We start from the raw sequence: 14227 nt of genomic DNA on the forward strand, positions 1-14227 counted from the left end.
GATGACTCTGTGGGTGTCCCACAGACATGAAAATTGACCTTTAACACAGCAGTGTGGCTTCCATGAGCTATGAATGCACAGTGGGTATAAATAGGAGGGCTAGTCCTGTAGGCGAAGACTGCTTCTTCATTCCCAGCCTCCCAGACCCGAAATAATCATACAGAAACTATATTAATTGCAACACTGCTTGGTCAATTAGCTCATGTATATTTCTAGCTAATTTTTACATCTTGAATTAACCCGTTTCTATTAATCTGTGTATCTCCATGTGGTTGTGGCCTACCGGTAAGATTTCGTCCCTGCGTCTGTCTCCTGCAGTGGGCTACATGGTGTCTCCTTGACTCTACATACACACACTCTCTCTCTGTTTGGATTTCCCGCCTGGCTGTACTCTGCTAAGACATTGGCTGAAAGAAGCTTCTTTATTAACTGAGGGCAATAAAACATATTTGCGGTATACATCACTTCCCACATCATAGTCCAAAATCTAAAAGCCCCAGTTTGTGTCACAGTTTCTGTACCGAATAGTTTCACGTCAGCTTGACACAAGCTAAAGTCACCTGAGAGGAGCGAGTCTCAACTGGGAAAATGACTGCATAAGATCCACCTGCAGACAAGCCTGTAGAGCGTTTTCTTAATTAGTGATTGATGGGAGGACCCAGTCCATCACAGGTGGTGCCATCCCTAGGCTGGTGGTCCTCAGAGAGAGCAGGCTAAGTAAGTCATAAGAGTAAACCAGTAAGCAGCACCCTTCCATGGCTTCTGCATCAGCTCTGCCATCCCAGGCACCTGAGTTTGATTTATTTGTTAGTTTGTTCATGTGCCAGAAAATCATTTTGCTTCTCTGTGAGGAGGATGAAGTCGATTATCATTATCTGTAGAGGTTCTGTTTCACATGGTCATGGTACTCACTGAATTGATTAAAGAAACCTTATTTCATGTATTGTGGCATCGTTAAGACTGAACCCACAGCCAGAAACATGTATTCTCAAATGAAGCTTCTTCCACGTGTGCCTCTTTTCCATGAGGCATGTCACAGCCACGTGTACTGAGGACACTAGACAGCACTTCTGTCTTACAGTTGAGACAACTTAAAGTAGGAGCACTAACAAGAAGTACAAGCACATGAGCATGTGACATGAAAGAGACCGTGCGAAAGACACTTGTCTCTAGCATGCTCTGAGACAAGAGGATGGAACTTGGTCCTGTTGGCCTCAGTAGAGGGAGGCTGTGGCTGGCAGGGAAGATGGCACCTTGTTGCACTAGGAGGGCTTTCCAACAAGACAGCTGTAGGGGCTGCTGAATCCTCTGGGGAGCTGGAGGGATGTTGCTCTTTGCACAGTCCAGGCAATTGCTGGAAAATGAGCATTTGCTGCCTTTGTTGGTAAAAAGCTTGTGTTAACAACATATTCCACACTCTAGTCCAGCTACTAGAGCAAAAATGATCAGACTCTGCTTCTCCCAGTTTTCTGAGGATTCTGTCTTGACCTGGTCCTTGGATGCAGGATGACTTGAGGATCGTCTTGACCTGGTCTTTGGATGCAGGATGACTTGAGGATTCTGTTTTGACCTGGTCTTTGGATGCAGGGTGACTTGAGGATTCTGTTTTGATCTGGTCCTTGGATGCAGGATGACTTGAGAATTCTGTTTTGACCTGGTCCTTGTATGCAAGATGACTTGAGGATTCTGTTTTGACCTGGTCCTTGGATGCAGGATGACTTGAGGATTCTGTTTTGACCTGTCCTTGGATTGCAGGATGACTTGAGGATTCTGTTTTGACCTGGTCCTTGGATGCAGGATGACTTGAGGATTCTGTTTTGACCTGGTCCTTGGATGCAGGATGACTTGAGGATTCTGTTTTACCTGTCCTTGGATGCAGGATGACTTGAGGAGTCTGTTTTGACCTGTCCTTGGATGCAGGATGACCTGCTTCATCATGACTCCAAACTGCCACTACCTGCCCTACTTAGCTTCTCTCTCTGAGTCTTGCTACCTGTCTCTAAAGCATCAGGCATTAGGTATTGCTCCCATGGCTTCTTCTCTGAGTAGCTTTGTACTTCCCTTTAAAAGGGAAAATACCCCATGACAGTGGCATTCCCGCATCTCCCTTGCTCACACAGGTTCTTTGTTTTGCTATCATATGTCTTAAGGTCAGACCTTTATCCTGACTTCTGTAGGCTCCTGGTCCAACATCCATGATCTGGCAGGATGGAAAGAATTACTGTAGAGTCTTAGGAGACCAGAACCCCTGTTGGGCGTGCTCGTAAAATGGCACTCACCACCTTGTTCTTTGCCCAGAGGGCTCATGGTCCTTGATATACATCTGCTTTAGTTAAAGCTTCATAAACCCTGATGATGTTAGTGAAAACAGGCAGAAAAGAGTCCATTATATTTCTTATCCCAGCCATATCCTCCTGATTGGTAATAAACAGTGAGTCGGTTTCTCTGCCTTCCTAGTCATGCCCTGGAAAGTCAAGGTGCTGATCGGGAAGAAGGGGGTGTGGCCTAAGAACCAGAACAGGGATAGCTGGGTGGATTCTGATGAGTATGAGAACCTTGATGTTTGTAACTCTTGTGTTGTAAAATATTATTTTAAGATGTGTTATATTTGTTTATGCTGTGGAATATTTGTTTAATGATGCAAAGGTATGTTAATCCTTTTATGTTGCATTTGTTAAACTCTGTGAAACTGTGTTACTTTGCCATCTAAAACACCCGATTAGTCTAATAGAGAGCTGAATGGTGAATAGCTAGGCAGGAGAGGGATAGGTGAAACTGGCAGGCAGAAAGAATAAATAGTAGAAAAAGAGAGAAGAGCAAAGAGGGGAGCGCAAGAAAAGAAGAGGGAAGGAGGACGCCACGGACCAGCCACCCAGCCACTGAGTAAAAAGGGAAGAAAGGAGTATGGAATGGAGAAAGTTAAAATCCCAGCGGCAAAAGGTAAATGGGATAATTTAAGTTAAGAAAAGCTGTCTAGAAATAAGGTAAGCTAAGGCTGGGCATTCATAAGAAAGAGTAACCCCCATGTATTTATTTGGAAGTTGGGTGGTGGGCCTCCAAAGAACAAAGAGTTAAAAAACAATCTAACTACACTCTTGGATGTTAGAATCCAGAACTATTTTCCCTCCTGAGGGTCGCAACTTCCATTCAGTGTATTCAAAATGATGCAATAAAATTTTCACTACAGAAATTCATTATATATGTATGTTTATTATTATTATTATTACTATTATTATTGTTGTTTTTTGAGACAAGGCCTCATCATATAGTCTTGGCTGGCTTCGAACTTGTTATAAATAGAACAGGCTAACTTGAACTCACAGAGACTGGCTCGCTTCTGTTTCCTGAGTGTTTGGTGTCCACATTACCATGCCCAGCTTGTTTTTGTTTTTTACTTGGAAAAAACTATATTCATTTGTATTTGAAGCAGTCTCATGGTGTGGGAAGGTCATTTGTCAATCTGTTATTTCATTGGTTAATCAATAAAGAAAACTGCTTGGCCAGGCGGTGGTGGCGCACGCCTTTAACCCAGAACTCAGGAGGCAGAGGCAGGCGGATCTCTGTGACTTCGAGGCCAGCCTGGTCTACAAGAGCTAGTTCCAGGACAGGAACCAAAAAAGCTACGGAGAAACCCTGTTTCGACAAAGCCACAAAAAAAAAAAAAGGAAAAAAAAAAGAAAAAGAAAAAGAAAACTGCTTGGCCTGATAGGTCAGAAAATTAGGTAGGCGGAGTAGACAGAACAGAATGCTGGGAAGAAGGGAAGTGAGGGCAGATGCAATGAAGCTCCAGCCCAAGATGGACGCAGGTCAGTAAGACACCACCTTGTGGTGCTACACAGATTATTAGAAATGGGTTAAGCAAGATATGAGAGTTAGCCAAGAAGAGGATAGATATAATGGGCCAGGCAGTGCTTAAAAGAATACAGTTTCCGTGTTATTATTTGGGGGCATAAGCTAGTCAGGCGGCCAGGAGCTGGGTGGCAGGAACGCAGCCTGCTGCTCCCTTCTACAGTCTCATAGTTGGTGTTTTGGAATCTACCTAACACTAAACAATGATAAGAACATCTTTACCACTTGGGTTAAATGTCCACACATGAGATTGCACAGTTGGGGCTGAGGAGGACAGCTCAGTGATAGGACACTTCCTAGCATGCATAAGGCTCCAGGTTTCACGGGGAGAAAAGAAACCTGCCTAGGTTGTTATGAAAGAATATGCAGGATGATTGCAAAAGGGAAAAGAAGAAAGAAAGAAAAAGCTTAACTTTGTTCTCTGTTAATCTAATCTGCTTGCTTGTGGTGGGTTTGTGTTTTAACAATGAAGCCTTGGCATAAAGATAAACATGTAAAAATCTGAATTTTCTCTTGTAGAAAAGAAAATATTTATGAGCAATGGAAAAGTAACTTAGATGACTTCCTATGGTCATGATTAATTTCTGTAACGAAGCTCGTCAGCATCCTTAGAGAAGACAGTGAGCTGCTAAAGGCTGAGTCCCTAGTCCTGCCTGGGTGCTTTCCTCATAGAGAAGCTGGTGATGCAGTTGCATAATTTAAGGTCAATTCCAATGCACATCGACAATCATTCTATTTGAGCTTTACTGCATATTTAGGAACTATAGTCCTAAGGAAATGCCTATTTGTCCCTGACACACTGCTGAATCCTCAAAGCACACTAGAGAGATTGGAACACATAGCTCTAGAGGCCCAAATTTATACCTCTATAAATACAGACAGGCAGTTGTCTGTTCAAAATCTAGTGGTCGGTGAGCTCTGCAGAAGGTGCAGAGACAACTCTGTTCAGATCTTTTGGGTATAATAAGTTTATAGTAGTGTTCACGTTTTCTATTTCCTCATTGTCAAGTGATAGAGGAGGGTCATTTTTCTATCTGTTGTTTCATTGGTTAAGTAATAAAGAAACTGCTTGGCCTCTGATAGGACAGAAAATTAGGTAGGTGGAGTAGACAGAACAGAATGCTGGGAGAAAGAAGCCGAGTCAGGGAGTCGCCATGACTCTCCCACCTGACACAGCTGCAGGTTAAGATCTTCCCTAGTAAACCACCTTGTGGGCTACACAGATTATTAAAAACGGGTTAGATCAATATGTAGAGCTAGCCAATAAGAGGCTGGAACTAATGGGCCAAGCAGTGTTTAAAAGAATACAATTTCTGTGTAATTATTTCGGGTATAAAGCTAGCCGTGCGGATGGCCGGGTGCCAGGAACGTACCCCGCTGCTCCTACTACAACAGTCAAGATGTCCTACCCATTGTAGAAAATAAGGCTTTGAAATCTCTAAACTATTTTTTAAAGAATTTATTTATGTTTATACAATATTTTGCTTGTATGTATGCCTGCAGGCCAGAAGAGGGCACCAGATCTCATTACAGATGGCTGTGAGCCACCCTGTGGTTGCTGGGAATTGAACTCAGAAGCTCTGGAAGAGCAGCCAGTGCTCTTAACTTCCGAGCATCTCTCTAACTTTCTAAACTATTATTATAGAACTGTTTTTTTTTCATAAAACTGTGTGCCCCCCCAAAAAAACTGTGTGCCCCTTGGAGTTTTATTATTTAGTGGATACATGCTTATACTTTGTTGATTAGCAGAGTTTCTCTGCCTCCTGAGTGCTGGGATTAAAGGCGTGCACCACCACTGCCAGGCTCCATAAGTTGCTCTTAGTCGTGGTATTTTATTACAGCAGCAAATTGTAGCTCGTACATATAGGTAGTAAAAATCTAGGTTCATTTTTGTTCTGTTTTTGTAGTCCATATTTCTTGATTTTTAGGTTAAACAATCAAAATGATTGCAGATTAAATCAAGTGAATATGTTTGTCATTAATATTTGTTAATCACTATGTTTATTTCCGTGGACAAATTCCCAAAAGAAAAGGTGTCGGGCCACAGAGTGAGTGAAAAAATAACCAAAAAGGAAAGGACATGCGTGTTCCTAGGTGTGGTGGAGGAGCGAGTGTATTGTAGACACGAGGGAGAACATAGCCGCAGGCAGGGACATCTGGGAGAGTGCAGACTGGACACGCCCAGGCTGAGTCAATCCATGGGGAGAGAGGGGAACCAGGTGCAGCAGCCAGGAGGCCAAAGGTCCAAAGGGGGCAGGTAACCACATGTCTGGATTATACAGGGAAGAGTGTATGGGGGAAGGGCAGCCTGGCCCCTGGGCAGGAGAGTTCAGTGTAGAGGGAGGGATATACAAGCAATACCCTGTAACAGGTAGGGGCTGAGGGATGTTGGGAGAACTTGGTGGCCAGGTCCAGTTTTGATATGTTATATAGGCACTTCAACCATTTGTTTCTGGTTTGAAACATAACACAGAGTATACACAATATACAGAAAAATATATTTTTGCCTTAATTTGTTATTGGCATGTATGTAGTATTGCAATTTATAAAGGTAATTTCTTTCAAATCTATCTTTTAGTTTAACCATATTCACTCCAATCTTCTTGTCTCCCTTTAGGCATCTCTTCTTCCCTGCTGATCCCTTTCCTTCATTTCTATACCATCTGCTTTCATGTAGTGTGTGTTTTGTGTGTGTGCGTGTGTGCACGTGTGCGTGTTTGAGAGAGAGATGTATGTGTGGGTGTATGGACCACAGTGGCATCGGAGGATAACTGTGGAATAGGTTCTCTTCCTCCACCTTTAGGCAGGGGTGAGTTCTAGAAATCAAATCCAGGCTGCCAGGCTAGGGGCATGGGGCAAGCATCTTTACCTACTAAACCATTTTTTCTGGACTCTCAATAAGTTTTTACTAAACTGTTTTGTTGGTCAGTATACAAAGAACTGTGTTTCATTATAACCTTCCATAGATATTTCATTACACTTTGTTCTTATTTGTCCTCCCATACCGCCTTCCTGCCCCCACCTCTTGTTCATTGCTTTCCTCTACCCAAATCTTTCTCCTTTTTGTTTCTATGATGTATATTTCATTACCTTCTCTTTTATCTGTATTGCTTCCTTTAGACCTTATATCTTCCATAATCCTCCTTTTCACTTGTATGCAGTGTCTCTGTGTGTGTATGTGTGTGTTTGTGTGTGTGGTAGTTGATGTGGGATTCCCCTCTGTATGCTGTGAATATGTTTTATTACCATTGGTTAATAAAGAAGTTACTTTGTCCTATTGAAGAGCAGAACATAGCTAAGTGGGAAAACTAAACTGCATGCAGGGAAAAAGAAGATGGAATCAGGGAGATGCTGTGTAGCTGCCAAAGGAGAAAGATACCAAAATCCTTACCAGTAAACCATGAGCCCTGTGGTAAAATATAAAATAATAGAAATGGGTTAATTTAAGATGTAAGAGCTAGTTAATAATATGCCTGAGCTAATAGGTCAAACAGTTTATAATTAATATAGGCCTCTGTATGTTTCTTTGAGACTGAATGACTGTGGGACCAGGTGGGACAGAAACTTCCACCTATAGGTGGTGGTAGTGGGATGGTAAATTTAAAACTATATGTTGGGATGAATTAAGTCCTGGCCTTCAGCTGCTCTTCCCTGTCTAGAGCCTTCTAATTAAAGTTACTAGAAGCTGTGCTTTGCCTAGAGGATCAGAGGATGGGATTTTCACATGTTGGCCATTGACTGCAGGGTATTTACACCTCCATGATGCTATTAAAGAGAGGCTTTTGGTACCAGCGATTGGAGGTCTGTGTGTTGGTCTGTCTGTGCGTGTGTTTCCTCAACCTCCAGCTCCTTGCCCAAAGCTTGCGAACTGGGTTCTAGTGCATAGAGCGCAGATGGGGGGCGCGGTGCGCAGCAACTACATTTCTCATATGAGAGAAAATATGGTATTAATCTGTTGGACAAAGGGGGCGAAGGCTGCTTGTTGGTTTCCAACTGCTCAGCCCCAAAATAATCACACAGAAACTATATTATTTAAATCACTGCTTGGCCCATTAGCTCTAGCTTCTTTTTGGCTAACACTTATATCTTAATTTAACCCATTTCTAGTAACTGTATTACCACGTGGCTATGGCTTACCTAGTAAAGTTCCCAGCATCTGCCTCTGGCGGCAGCTCCATGGCTTCTCTTTGACTTCACTCTTTTTTCTCCCAGCATTCAGTCTAGTTTTCCCTGCCTACCTAAGTTCTACCCTATCAGGCCAAGGCAGTTTCTTTATTAACCAATGATTTTCACAGCATACAGCGGGGAATCCCACATCACTTCCCCTTTTCTGTTTAAATAAAAAAAGAAAGGTTTTATTTAACTTTAACATAGTAAAATTACATATAACAAAACAGGTATCAAGTAAGAATTATTGTTACAACATTTAAAACTATAAATTCTTCAACTCAAAGATTCCAGAAGGATATAATATTATCTAAGTAAATAAGAAGTGCATTGTAAGCAACTTCCAAAACTCTAGAAATGACAGAAACATCAGAGTTTTTCTGTACCATTTGGGTATCTATCTTCAGCCTAGAGGCCCATAGTATCCAGCAGACTTTTCCATGAAACAGGAAATTTCAAAGACAGTTCCGCCTATATTGGCAGTTTGTCAGTCACATTTTTTCTGTGTCTGCAGAATGTCTAGAAGACTCTTTCATGAAGCAAGAACCCTGAAGGATCGTCTCACCTTTAGGAAAGTTCTTTCTTTGTGGGTCCTGAATGTCCAGCTCACACAGCATACCATCAAGCAATCCAGGCAAGTGTAGTTTCTTGCCCAAGTGGCTAGCAAACTCCATGAGGAGCCTCTTTGATGCCCATTTTCCTCTTGAAGTAGATTGGTGTTGCTAGGAGCAGATGTGTCTCTTTATCATGAAAAGTCTTAAGCTCCTAAAACATTTAAAATGCCATATTCTGAAGGTCTCTTAAAGATTTGAAGAATACCTATCTAACTGAAATATATCTCTATATATCTAGAGAACCTAACTAACATGATTACAAGCTTGACTATTATAGATGGTTATCTATTGACCTATATTTCTTAATTATACATTACATTTTAAAATCACCTGGACAAATAGAATACCTTAATCAAGAACAGAAATATACATATAACAAAATTGACCTTAAATTTGTATCAATAAACAAAATTCATACTAATGAAAATCTCTATAGCATTAGTCATTTTTGAGTTTGACTTGTTTTATTTAACATGATGATTCCTGGTTCATTTTTTTTATAGGTGTCATAATTTTGTTCGTTTTAAGTGAATAAAATTCTACTGCATGTATGGATCATTTTTTTTTATCTGTCCATCTGATGGGAGAGATTCATGCAGACATATTTCCACTTTTAAAGAATCATTTTCCAGTAACAAACTTCTATCTGATAGGCTTTTTAAAATTATCTTTAGTATTTTACATATATCGATAGTTGCTTTCTGGATTACTTCTTTGTTTATATGCTTTTGTTTTATGAGACAAGATCTTGCTATATAGCCCTGGCAGGCCTGGAATTCACTATGTATGCCAGGTTATCCTTGAATTTGTGGGTGATTCTCCTGACTCTGCCTCCCAAGTGGTGCTGGGATTACATGTGTACTTCATGCTTAGGTTTTCTTTGGAGGTTGGATCTCTAGCTCAGGATATCCAGGTAACCTTGAATTTCTGATCATCCTTTATTTACCTCCTGAGTTCTGGGGTTACAGGCATGCACTACCACAGCTGATTTTTGTGATGCTGAAGATCAAACCTGTGCATGCTAGGCAAGCATTCTAAAGAGTGAGCTCTAGCTCCAGCCCTCTTTTTCTCATTTCTGGTGTGTGTATGTGTGTGTGTGTGTGTGTGTGTGTGTGTGTGTGTGTGTGTCTGTGTGTCTGTGTGACATGCACGCAGGTACCGATAGAGATACATGGAGGTCAGAAGAGGGTACTGAATGAAAAAAGAAATAAAAAGGAAAGGACATGATTGCTTTGAAGTATAGTGGAGGAGAAAGTTTGTTGTAAATGAAACAGAGTGTAGGTAGAGGCAGAGACATCTGGGAGAGTTCATATTGGACATTACCAGGCTGAGCTGGACCTTGTGGGAAGGGGAGGAGGAGGAGAGGAAAGAGGGGAAAGAGGTGCGGCAGCCAGGAGGCTAAAGGCACAAGAGGGCCCATAACCAAAATACCTGGATTATATAGGGAAGAGCCTCGTGGGGAAGGGCAGTGCAGCCACTGGGCCAGAGGTCATGTTGAGGGCGTGTTGTGGGGGGTGGGGGCTGGTATGCATGCCATACCCTGTAGGTGGTAGGGACTGAGGGAAGTTGGGAGAACCTGGCGGCCAGGAACACTCTGATATGTTAAATAGATATGCCAGCCATTTGTCCTGGGTATAAAACTTAATAGATGTGAGATCCCCTGCAACCAGAGTTATATTTGGTTAAAAACCTGCCATGGGTGCTGTGAACTCAAACTAGGGTCCTTTGCAAGAGCACCAGGCATTCTTTGAAGGACTCTAACAGGCCCAAGTATGGCAAGGATTTTTGGCATTATTGCTTTGTGAATAAAGTGGCTGGTTTTTTTTTTTTCCATAAACTTTCGCTGTAGCTGATTTTCCTTCTGTTACATATTTGGGAATTAATTCCCAGAGTTCAGAATGGTTTCCTTTGCCTTTGGATTACATGTGAAAACAGTTTCTCCTGCCAGGCCTTCATTCTTCTCTTCTAGATAAATGCAGATGTCTGCCTTCCTATCTTTATCAGCAGGTATTTGGTTAATGTTTAGGGTCCAGGAAAGAATATTCCATTAAAGATATTCACAGATCTCCAAGTGGTGTGGGAGGTCCTTCTGTCTGTGTGTTGCTTTTCTTGGTTAATGAATAAAGAAACTGCCTTGGCCTATTGATAGGGCAGAACTTAGGTAGGCAGGGAAGATGGAACTGAATGCTGGGAGAAAGAAGGGTGGAGTTGGAGAGAGATGCCATGGATCTGCCGCCGGAGGTGTGCTGAAACTTTGCTGGTAGGCCACAACCTCATGGTGATATACAGATTAATAGAAATGGGTTAAATTAGTATGTAAGAGTTAGGCAATAAGAAGTAGAGTTAAGGGGCCAAGCAGTGATTCAATTAATATAGTTTCTGTGTGGTTATTTCGGTTCTGGGTGGCTGGGAACGAACAAGCAGCCTCCTCCTTATAACACCCAAGGACATATAGAATTACTGCTTGCCCAAGCTTCTGCTCTGATTTTACCTCAGTAAAAGATTCCTAACTCCTTACACTCACCTTCACCTCAGTTCACTGATGATTTTAGTTCAGGAATTCACAGCTTGTGTTTTACTCTCAAGGACAGCAGCAGAGATCTGGAGCCACAGACGCATGACACCCATGATCAGGATGGCTGATAACAGCATGCCTCAGAACTGACAATTTAGAGGCCTGGGTCTCCTCTTCGTTTCTACTGCCTAGAGCAAAACTCTAGATATAGGCTCATAGAAACTGCAATGTCTGGTGTATGTGCTAATCAGGAGCCATTAGCTTCCCCATGACTGTTTATGTAGGTTACCTGGTTACCCGGTATTCCCTATGCATGCTGGGAGAAAAGAAGCGGCATGCTGATTTAAGCAATCCATGCCCTGTTTATAATTTTACTGAAAATAAAACTTTTAGGTCTTTCTAGCCATCTAAAAATGTAGTGAGGCACACTAACCTTCCCCTCTAGAATTCTCTGAGGATTTAATTCTGTTCTTAACTAACTTTCTTCATTAAGTTCACCATATGAGCTCTAGCCACTCCCACCTCTGAGCCAACAGTCAAGGATGTGTGTGTGTGTGTGTGTGTGTGTGTGTGAGAGAGAGAGAGAGAGAGAGAGAGAGAGAGAGAGAGAGAGAGAGAAACACTTCTTCATCAGGTCACATGCATTCTGGTTCTAATCTGCCAACTTCTTCAATAGTCCTTCTGTTTGTTTGTTTTTGAGACAGAGTCTCAGGTACCTAGGCTGGCCTTTTACTTACTTTGAACTCCTGATCTTTTCAGCTCTACCTCCCATGGGATTTCAGACATGTTGCCTCCACGCATAACTTCAAAACATTTGTAAAAGCTTTAAATACTTTTGCAATGACCTTATAGTACAAATCATAGAAAAGAAATTCAGATAACCACTTGTCCAATACAGTGGGAACATTTTCAGCTCAATATGGTAAGATGACAGGCATCTTGACATAACATAAATATGCCTTCTATCTTATGTGTTTTGGCTTTAGAATCTATTCTGGAAGTTTTATCTGACCTCATGACCATATGCTCATAGGGAACTCTGAACATAACTTCTTAATACAGATGGAGAAAGCATTTGATAAAATGCAATATTTTTTAATAATAAAAGAAAAAAAGCCACATCAACAAACTAGAAACAGAAGGTCACTTCCTTGCTGTCATAAAGACATCTATGAATAATGCACCTCCGATATTGAAGTAATAAGGGCGGCGGCGGGGCTGCGTCCCCAACACCCCGGCCGCCTGCCCGGCTAGCTTATGCCCCGAAATAATTACACGGACACTGTATTCTTTTAATCACTGTTTGGCCCATTCTCTTCTAGGCTAATTCTCACATATTAATTTAGCCCACCTCTAATCATCTGTATGTAGCACCCCAAGGTGCGCTTACCAGGGAGATTCCAGCCTAGTCCATCCTGGGTCGGAGCTTCATCCTGGGAGTGGGGCATGGCGTCTCTCTCTGAGGCGTCTGCTCCCGAGAGGAAAGCGGTCGAGTCTCTGACCTCACTTCCTCTTCCTCCCAGCGTTCTCTTCTGTTTACTCCTCCCACCTTTCCTCTAACCAATAAAATGGGCCAGGGCAGTGCCTTTATTAGCCAATGACCTTCCTCCATCATTTCCCCTTTTTCGGTTTAAACAAAAAAAAAAAAAAGGCTTTAACTTTAACATAGCAAAATTACATATAACAAAACAGTTATCAAGTAAAAGTTACAATAATCTTTATCATAACTAAGGAAAACTATAACTATAACTAACTATTCTTAACTCCATCAAAGACTCCAGAAAGATATAATATTACCTAAGTAAACAAGAACTAAGAAACTTCAAACTCTAGAAATGACAAAGACATCTCGCTGCCTGGACAGTCACCCAAAGTTCCTCTGTACCGTTGGGGAATCCATCTTCAGCCTTCAGGCCCATAGTATCCAGTAGACATTTCCATAAAGCAGGAAAATTCAAAGTCAGTTCAGTCACTATCTGTTGTGTCCTGCAGAATGACTCGCAGAATCTTTCATGAATCAGGAACCCCGAAAGATCATCTCACCTTAGGCAAGTTCAGTAGTCCTCTCTCTGCGGGTTCTCTGTGTCCAGTTTATGCAATAGTCCAGGCAAGAGCAATTTCTTGCCCAAATGGCTATCAAACTCCATAAGGTGCCTCTTCGATGCCCATCTTCCTCTTGAAGTACATTGGTGCTGCCAGGAGCAGAGTGTCTCATTGTCATGAAAAGTCCTCAGTTATTAAAACATTAAATGTCCTATTCTGTAATCTTTGAAAGACATGAAGAATGTCTATCTAAAATATATCTCTATATATCTAGAAAATCTAACTAACATGACTACAAGCTTTACTATTATCGATGATTATCCATTAATAATCTATATTTCTTAATTATACAGTACATATTTAAATGAACTACACAATCACAATACCTTAATCAAAATTAGAAACACTTATACATATAACAAAATTGACCTTAAATCTCTATCAATAAAGCAAACTCTATACTAATGTAAATTATTCATATCTATATCATATCCCCCTTAAAATGTAAAAGAACGTTTATAAACCATATATGGGAACATGGGCGCAGTTTTTTCTCTCCAAACTGCTTCCTGCTGAATGGGGGCGTCGTTAATTAGGTCTTTCATGGTATAACCTGTGTGCTAGTTTCATCTCAGTTGGCAGTTGAGCGAAGCAATTTTCTGAAGGTGTTCACACCAACCCTTCAGGAGGGCGTGGTCCATCATACCAAATCGGAATAGAAGAAATGAACAGCGTCTCATCCTCTGTGAAAACAAAATAAGAAACTCCTTTCCAAAGTATCATATCCTTAGATCCAAATTCATAATATCTATGTTGGATTAGTTCAGCAGTATTTATAAATAAATATCTTTTAGTAGCTTTTGCTCTTTCCTCAGCATTCAAACAATTCAAAGAGAGCATAATAGCATACAGTATCAAAATTCTCTGTGTATTTTCCATCTTTGTGCAGCTTTGTTTTAACCTCTATTTAGTTTATTTTTACTTTTAACTCTTTGCTTTTTGAGACAGGTTCTCTGTATCTTTGACCTGAAGTAACTCT

This window comes from Microtus oregoni, unplaced genomic scaffold (assembly GCF_018167655.1).
Source record: "Microtus oregoni isolate MIOR12 unplaced genomic scaffold, Mior012 000065F_ref0000479, whole genome shotgun sequence".
Taxonomy (NCBI): Eukaryota; Metazoa; Chordata; class Mammalia; order Rodentia; family Cricetidae; genus Microtus; species Microtus oregoni.